A 9,653-nucleotide genomic window follows, 5' to 3' on the forward strand; every position below is an offset into this window, starting at 1 on the left:
CACAGTATCCTGTTGGGAACAATTTCCAGCTACCGTGCCACCATATTGTGTATTACCCAAAACCCTTAACTTAAATTGAAAATCACATGGAGAAAAGATGAAGACTGTATCGATGTAACATTTTACAACGAACTCTTCATGATCTCCGCTTGCGAGAAAACATATCATCAGTACTTACTCTAGTACTCAATGACATCTTTCACTGTTGTCCCATGATCAGTACTTTGATCCCTTTAGTATCCATACTCGCAACACCTTGGGAGTATCAGACGTATCTGGTTGTTTTACATACCATGGAATACATGATTAATCCAAACACAAAAGTGTGTGGAATCTGCATCATGTATTTTGCTCATCAGTGTTTTGGGACATTGATTCTTGCAAAAAACTCTTCCATGTGAATCCGGCAAGAATCACTCCTTGGCGGTTTTAAATGCTAAAAGGTTTTAGCACCTTGTCAATATGTATTCATTGCTTAGCCCTATTAGGTAAATCTATCTCCATAGATCATTATGCCTAATATTGAGGCTATTTAGCCTAAGCACTTCATCAAAAAACTATTTTCAAATGAAGTCCTAATTTGTGTCAAGAAATTTATTTCCAATTAACAATGTGTCAAGCACACAAGGTTTTTAGAAATTGCGCTCCCACTTACTTTCTTGAATTACAAGCATCTTCGTTACCCATTGATGAAGTCAAAACCCCTTTTGAGCATTTCATCAAAACACGAAGATTCCAACTACATTTTGCTCTCTTCTGTCCATCGCTGGAACTCTGAAGTTTGCATCCTTACTAGCATCCTCTGGATCGACAAATTACTTTGGACTGTATCACATACAAGTCCTAGGTTTCATTTCCATCAGATGGAAATCTTTTTGTCATCCATGTTTCATATCTCAAGATTAAAATATGAATTAATTGCTAGTTCAACCTGAACCGACTTTAAGCATCGCTACGATGAAACAACCTCATCGTAGTCAACTCCTTGAACTTTTTATTGCAACAAGTCGAGCTTTATGGATAAAACATTTTTATCCGTATCATTTTTAAGTTCCATAAATATTCGTTAGACTCTAAGTCTTCCGAAAGGTGTATCAAGGTTTTAATCTTGAATCACTTATATGGAAACTACCTCGGTTTGTATTGGCATTTAGCCAATTCTGGAGTCAGGGTCCATCAACGCTTCCTTGTGTATCATAGGTATATTGTTGTTCAACAACAATATCTCGTCTGCGCACCTGAGAGGTTTGCACGAGCCTTGCCTACGTGGTTCGGCTGCAAGTTCGACCGAAGTCCATACTTTTTATTGTAGAGACTTCAGTATCATTCGCAGTAGGAAACTCTGGAATTACTTCCAAGGTTCCTTTCCTTTGATCTGACGACGAAGATACTGTTTATCTCGTCGAGTTGCACTATTCTCCCACTCACCTTTTTGAAAGAACTATTCTCTTTAAAAGCATACCGTTTCGTGGCAAAACTATTTGCCTCGGTATAGTGGTGGGGGAATACCCAATGACTTGGGATAACCTACAAAGTAGCACTTGTTTGATTTGGAATAGGTCTGTAACCTTTACACAAACCCCATATACCAAATGTTTAAGAAAAGATATAACATGGTTGGGCGTACCATACCATGGTGTCATTTCAACAGACCTGACGGAGCTCTTTTCAGTGTAAAAGCCCCAGTCTCTAAAGCATCACTCTTTAAAAGGGATAATGGCAATTTTATTTATGTCATCTTTGATCTTACCATGTTATAAATGGTTTGATTACATCTCCACGGACTTTTCACTTGTAGTGGTGTTCCGGGAGGTGCAAGTTTATGAAACCCCTTTCACAACTCATCAGACATTCGCTAAACTTATAACTCAAATATTCCTTTCTGCAATCAAATTGTAGAAACATAATTTTCTTGTTACAATAACTTCTACTTCATTTCTGAAAACCTTTCGAATGATTTCAAAAGATCCAGACTTACGTCTCATCAAGTAAATATCCATATATCTACTTGAGCCATTTCTGAAGATAGATAAATCCACTATTTGCAACATTTATCGGACTACACACATCAAATGTATGATCACCAATAAGTTTGTTGTTCATTCTTTATTGCCTGTGAACGGTATTTCAGTCACTTCACCTTTGGAGGAAAGTTGCAAGTGTTAGATGATTCAAAATCAAACGACTTCAAAATCCATCATAATGGAATTTTCCATGCGGGTTTCCCCAAATGTGACCAAATGTAGTGCCACACTTGTGTGGTATTCTTTTAGTCTTGCGACATTTAGCGTCAGTGTTATGGATGTATCATATTACCATCAATATTCATAACATACATCCCATCTTGGATGGAAGCATGGCCCTTCATGTTATTCATAATACTGAACAACAATTGTTGTTTTTATGAATAACCTCTCTTGCAAAAACATTGTGCAATGGGCTAGAGTGTATGAAACTCTAAAATGAATTATGAAAATAGACCTAGAGGTAATGTATTATTATCAATATTCATAAAATACATCTCATTCATAATGAAAGTATGGCCCTTATGTTATTCATAACACCGAACATGAAAAGTTCTCTTATGAACAACCTTCTTGCAAGATACCTTATGCAATGGGCTAGAGTGTGAAACTCTAAATGAGTTATGAAAATAAATACAGACGGTAATACACCGATGGAAAGTATAGTAACATTTACTATGTTCCCTGTGTATACCTAAACCTCATTCCTGGCTAGTCTTTCAGGCCATAGCAGTTCTTACATCGAGTTGCGACAGAATGCAATCGAGTGGGTATCTTTGTGATTAACTCACAATACCCAAAACTCAATGATTAACAATTTAATCATAATTCCCAAGAACTATATCTTTGACCAGCCTTCTATACATCAAAAACTTGTATGACATTCATACATGAGCTGGATATTCAAGTCTTCTTTCTTTTTGCCTTTATACTTCTAACAGTTTAACTTTTAGTATTTCTCCTACTCTTAGAAGAAGCACCCAACTTAAGAGTGGCGTTAGCCCCGGACTTCCTAGGCGTGAAAGTATCACTAACACCCTTCGGACACTTCCTTTCTCTTTAAGTTGTTGTTTTATTCACCTTTCATCATATGACAGGCGTTCTTCCGGATCCCTTTCCCAATCAGTCTAATGGATAGTAACTCCTTTACTCATAGTTTGCAAACAAACATTGCCTTGGATATCTCATATCTTTTAGCCTTTGTCTGTCTCTAAAAATGATTTTCAGATTCCATGAATATCACATAACTATCCAAACTTTCGAAGTTCGGGTCTCATGGAAGCAAACATATTGCACTTTGCTGACACGGAATTCTAGCTTTTGGATCGAAGGACGAGAGTCACATGATCCATAGCATAAGCGAGAGAATACCGAAAGTATGCGATAGGACAAAGTCCTTCTCGGCACTTTTGAGGACAATCCTCACATTACGTCACCAATCGTAAAGTTTTAACCAGATATTTAACAGCTATTCAATTTTAACAGGGAAGGTGGAAACGCGAGCCATTATTCTACAACTATTTTGCAAGAAACACTTAGACAGTGTTCATAATTAATTGCACTGAGAATTAAACATGTTAATTCTACAGCGCACTCCCACTCAAATCAATATCTCTCATAATTGATTGTGAGTGATTCAAGATCCGTATTTCAATTGTTCGCCATTGGTGTAACACCACTGATGACAAAAATCTCAACCGGTAGGCCAACTTGCCAATCACATCTCTATGTGACTCTTGTTCATCTTTCGATGCGAGTGTTCCGAGCTCATGACGGTCATGCCTGAACGTCAAGTCAACCAAGTGATCTCGCTGCAAGGTCTCAACTCACCCGCCTCACACATCCCTAATCGTTCGTACCCGTGTGACACGGCGCACCCCGAAAAGTTAGGTGCCGTGACACTAACTACTTGATATTTTTATGAGAGATCACCCTAATAAAAAGCAACTACCGCGCAATCAAAAAGGGTGCATCAAAGGGATAAACATCTCAGGCAATTCATAATAGCATGATATGGTATAGCCCTTTCTGACGGAGAAGACTTTCATTTCTTCGTCTTTGGCATTCGCGTCGGTGTTCACCTTCGCGAAGATTGCCACCATCTTGTCGATGCACCAAATAATATTGCTATCTCTATAGCTAATAAAATAAGTGCATTACTTAAGGTTGACACGCAGGTCACTAAAGTGACAATCATATGGCTCCAGCCATCATGCTGAATCATGACACACAGGTCATGTTAATCAATTTACATCATATAGTCATCTCATACATAATCAAATTGAATATGAGCATTGCTATACCACATCACATGCACATGCAAACCCTCCTGCAAAACCAAGTTAGACATTTCTAATCGGTTCATGCAAACTTTTTTTCGTGGCTTCTAAGGTTTCGACTTAAACCACAGCTACCAATGTTTTATCATCAAGTATGATTATTCAAGTTGCTAGATTAACATCTCGGGGTGTATGAAACACGAGATAATTAAATCTCGAGCCCCATACTAAACTTCGTCATACGCATGACCCCCGTGCAGATCATATCTGCAATGCCCTTTCATCTGCGAATTTCATCTTTCTTTTGACTACGGCAAAACCCAAAGAACTGATAGGACTTCCATGATCAATCAGGATCACGGATTGCCAGAACTTTGTCAAATTCCACCATGCTGTCTCGAGATTGAGCAAACGCAAATTCTAGGGAAGCAACAAGAACGTCGGGTAACAGATTTCATCTGTCACCCGCATAAATAATTTTCAGCAATAGATCTCATCTACTCCAAAATTATATTATGCAATACCCATACATCTCCATGTATTCTAGATCGCAACCTGCATCTACGCATAGCACGGCTCATGATGCAACTATAGGGGAACACAACAGAAAACAAAAAATTTCCGACCTACGCACCAGCCCAGGACCACTATGGAGACTGCATACATGGTTTGATCTTTTTCGTTACCGACTCATAGCGCAGCGGGAAGTAGAGTCGATGACGATCGGCGGTGCAGATCCCCGCAGCTAGGATTTACAACCTCCCAACCGCGAGGATGTATACCCTCATCTGCTCCTCAGATAGCCCTCCGGGAGGCGGTCGAATAGCCCCCCGGACGGTGTCACGGACAGCCCTTCGGGAGGACCTTTGAAACTCAAACGGTCACTCGGACAGCCCTTCGGGAGGACCTTCAAAACTCGGACGGTCACACGGACAGCCCTTCGGGAGGCACTCACGAACTAAGACTGAAACTACGATCTCTCTACAGAGTTGCACACATAAGGTGTCATCTATCCATCAGGGCTTCGCCGTCCAGAACTAGTTCCTACCGGGACCCAGATAGCCTTACGGCTCTACGAAACTCTTTTCGTGGGAGGGAGAGAAGAAGCCAAATCATTGCATGGTACTTGTATGTGAGAAGGGATGAGCGTGGAGAGCTCCTCTCCTCCTCCTTTTATAGGAAATCCAAGGGGTAGGGTGGTTTCACAAGAAAACCCAAAGTGCACATGAAGGAAGTCCTTCCACAAGGACCCAAGTGTGAAACCAAGGGACAAGAGGGGGCTCCAAGGAGGAGTCCCCATGTGGCCGGCCACACCTAGGAGGGGCCCCCCAAAGGGAGCCTCATCCATCCATGTCACCCCCAAAAATATCTTGGGACAAAGCCCAAAATAATGGCTTTCCAAAAAGTAACCCAAAAAGCACTTTCACTATTCATGACGACATTTTTCAGCGTCCGTTCGAACTAAAAATATTTATGTGGGCTTAGAACATTTCCAGTACCCACCATAATTATTTTCAACGCGTTCTGAAACAATTCCAGTTTAGTGATTTTCATCTGCGAAAAGCATCTGAAGCGGTTCCGGCAGCTCCGGAACATTTTCGGTTTTTATCTCAGAAAATTCCAAAAAGCTTCCAGAATGATTCTGGCACCCTTCAAGAATTATCAGGCATTTGCTCAAACCAAATTGACTTAATGGTATATCCCGAAACAACTTTTCGGTATCATCAAAACTCATCCGATGACCTCTCTCTGTGGTACGATTCCGTTGTCCGAAACTTTTCCGGTGTCCGAAACTTTTTTGGTGATTTTCTCTCAGACTCCCTGTCTAGTATTCAACAGATAGATGACCCTTAAGTGTGTGACCCTATAGGTTCGGTGAAGTATAGACATGACCCGGAACCCCTTCCGATCAATGATCAACATCGGAGCCGTGGACACCCATATTGACCCCTATACCCACACGAATGAATATTCGAGTGAACCTCTAGTTGCCTTGTGCTATTCCTGTTGCTTCACGATATGTTACAAAGACCCGAGGTGAGATTTACTTGCATCCCCATGGATCAACAACTTGTCCACTATGCTAGTTACCTCGTTACTGGTTTTGTTCTCTTTTCTCGTTTCCGTGTTCCGGCATCCCTGTGATCAAATCACACTGTGTCTGGCCAGACGATGATGGATAACGTAACACCGAGAGGGCCCGAGAATATCTCTCCATCGTCGGAGGAGCAAATCCCAATCTTGAGCTATCAAGTTACTTGACACACTTTTCCATGAACCCGTAAGCCGCCGTAATAGCCACCCATTTACGGATGACGTTTAACAAACCCCAAAGTTCATGAAGCAAGCATGAAGAAACTCGATACTCTCATGGTCTAAGGAATCATGCAAACATTAACCATCTCTGTGTTATTTACCATTAACTTGTGACAAAAGAATCTCATAGCATAACATCAAACCGGGTCAATTCAACACAAATGTTTTCTTAACATTGTGCCCTCAAAGTTGCTGGCATAGAAATGCCCATGATCAGGAAAACGGAACCATCATGCAACACTTGAGCTAGTCTTAGAGGCCAAACTAGGAATACTTCTTACCGTTTATTATTCCACACGTGCTTATGAGTCTTCCTCTGAGCCTCGTGGATATTGTAGACTTGAGAATCATTGCAGTTATAGCATGGAACATAAACATAATTATGAACTCGGAGATAAATAATATCATTTATTATTGCCTCTAGGGCATATCTCCTTCAGTCATAGCGAGGAGGCAGATCCGGCTTGAACTTGCTCGGCCAAGCGACGTTGCGCAGCTTGGGGGTGAAGGTGCGATAGCCCGCTGTGGTCACCGGGGCCCTTTGCTGACGCAGAGCTTGCTCTTGATGGTACCCGCGCACCGCTGCCATAGGCAGTACGTGGTCTTGTCGCACCGGTGCAGGGAGCACGGGGGCGCCTTCTTGAGGCTGAGGGATTTCTTGACAGTTTCCTCCTTCTCGCGCGGGCACCGGACACGGTGGGTCACGCCCAGGGGCTGCGCACCTTGGCGCCAGGGCGCCGTCTTGGGGCAGAGATGGTGGAGGCGCTCCATGAGCCACGTCACCCGTACCTGGCGGAGGGTGAGGCAACAAGAGGGACAGCGCGGGAGAGCCCCCTGCGGTGCTGACGAGCTCGGTGATGCGAGCGAGCTATTCCTCGTAGAGGTCATCGACGGGGCGGTAATGCAGGAGCTCGCGCGCCATAAGCAGTGCGGCCTGCGCGTCCGTGGGGGCGCGACGAGCATGGGACGACGAGCCGGCTGGGGTCAGCGACGGAGTGGCGGTGCGGCCGTCCCGCCGCACTGAGGGGTGCAGCAAGGATGCTTGCTGCTCGTTCCCCGCCGGGCCGGTGGCGGCATTGGTGGTAGGCGTTGGATAACGTCGGGGAGGTCGACCGACAGGAGCCATCTGGGCGATGCATGTGGCGAGAGCGGCCCGGCGCTCAGCGCGGGCTCGGCGGGCTTCAGACATGGATGCGATGAAGCGATGGGACGTGGATCAGCGGAAGGAAGACTTTGGCGCACCCTTACCTAGCGCCCCAAATGTCGGATTTAGGGTTCCGGCAAAACCCTTGAGGTTCGAACACTGGGGTGCGCACGAAGATTTCCCCCTACCGAATATCGCCCTCAGCCTTGCCGCGATCTCTAAGACTAGCTCGATGAACTCCCAACACAAGGGACACAAGATTTATACTGTTTCGGGCCACCGTTGTGGTGTAATACCCTACTCCAGTGTGGTGGTGGTGGATTGCCTCTTGGGCTGATGATGAACAGTACAAGGGAAGAACAACCAACTGAGGAGAGGTGTTCTTGTCCTTGGTGGGTGCAAGGATGAACTGAGTTTGTTTCGTCCCCGTCTCTTGTCCCCTTTCTACTGTGGTGGCTAGTCCTATTTATAGAGGCCCTGGTCCTCTCCCCAAATATTGAGCGGGAAGGGATCCAACAACGGCCAATTTGAAAGGGGACAGCTAGTACAAGCTATCCTGACTAAAGGTGGTCTTCGCCTATCAAAGGCGCTGGTGGTGACGCCGTTTTGGGCTCCACGATGACCTCCGTCCTGCCGTCCTGCTGGTCTTCGTCTTGTTGCACCAATATGGAAACCTTTGCCTGATGCCTCGGTACTCCGCGCTTGTGCTTGCCCCCTTAGCACCAAAGGGGAAATGAGGATACTGCACGCTGGCGCCCCCCTGGCCTTGGTTGTCATAGCTTGCGTCACGGGAACCTCATGAGGTACCTCCTGGCCTTGATCTCTCCGCCCCCTAGCGAGCCTGCCTGGTGAGGACGCTCCTGAGGAGGCCTTGTGTCGTCCGCCTCATGAGGCTTGGCCCCTCGCGAGGGTCTTGAGTGTTGGTTGACGAAGACGGGCCGTACTGGGCCACTGGCGGAGCCATGCCGTGGGCCGCAGGCAGGCAAGTATGGGACCCCCATTCCCAGAACACCCACAGAGTGCACTTTCCTATTTGTCATCAAGGGTGGCACTAATGGTGAAAGTACCATCAGTGCCATCCTGTCTTGCTGGAACCTTCTTTGTTGCAGGGGGAGCAGCCTTGGATCTCTTGCTGGTCAAACTTTTCGGCAAGTCGCTGCCAGGCGTAGTGCACTCCAAAGAGATGCGCTTCCCGGGGTCCTTGTCGGTGTCCTTGATATTTTTTTGAACTTTGTATTCCTCCTCGGTGGGAGCTGGGGTCTTGATGGCCTCTGCTACTACCGCATCTCTATACATCTTGTCGATGCATATAACTGCATCTCTCTTATCTGAAGGGATGGAGATGACTCCCATGGGGCCCGGCATCTTCAAGGTTTTATATGCATAGTGGGACTCCACCATGAACTTAGCCAAAGTTGGGCGACCAAGGATTCATTGAACGGCAGGGGAAATTTAATAACATCAAACACCACCTTCTAAGTTCTGAAGTTTATTTCTCCACCAAATGTCACCGACAATGTAATATTTCCCTTTGGCTGGCTCCTTCCTTGGTTGATCCCCTAGAAAGTGCCAGTCTTCTTCAGGTCCTCGTCAGCAATTTGAAGTCTCTTAAGCACGTCAGGGGAAATTAATCTCAACTCTGCCCCACCATCAACCAACATCCTTGTGACCTTGAGGTTGCGGATTGTCGGTGAAACCAACAACGGCAAACATCCTACCGCAGAAGTGCGGTCTGTATGATCATCAATGTCAAAGATGATGGGCATGCGGTACCATTTAAGTGGTTCCCATGTGCTTTCTACGAGCTCTACCGCATTGACTTCACGCGCCCACTATTTGAGCTGGCGGTGAGAGGAGTGCAAAGATGCACCCCCATCAATACACATCGCC

Source organism: Triticum aestivum, chromosome 6B, assembly GCF_018294505.1.
Source record: "Triticum aestivum cultivar Chinese Spring chromosome 6B, IWGSC CS RefSeq v2.1, whole genome shotgun sequence".
In the NCBI taxonomy this organism is placed as follows: Eukaryota; Viridiplantae; Streptophyta; class Magnoliopsida; order Poales; family Poaceae; genus Triticum; species Triticum aestivum.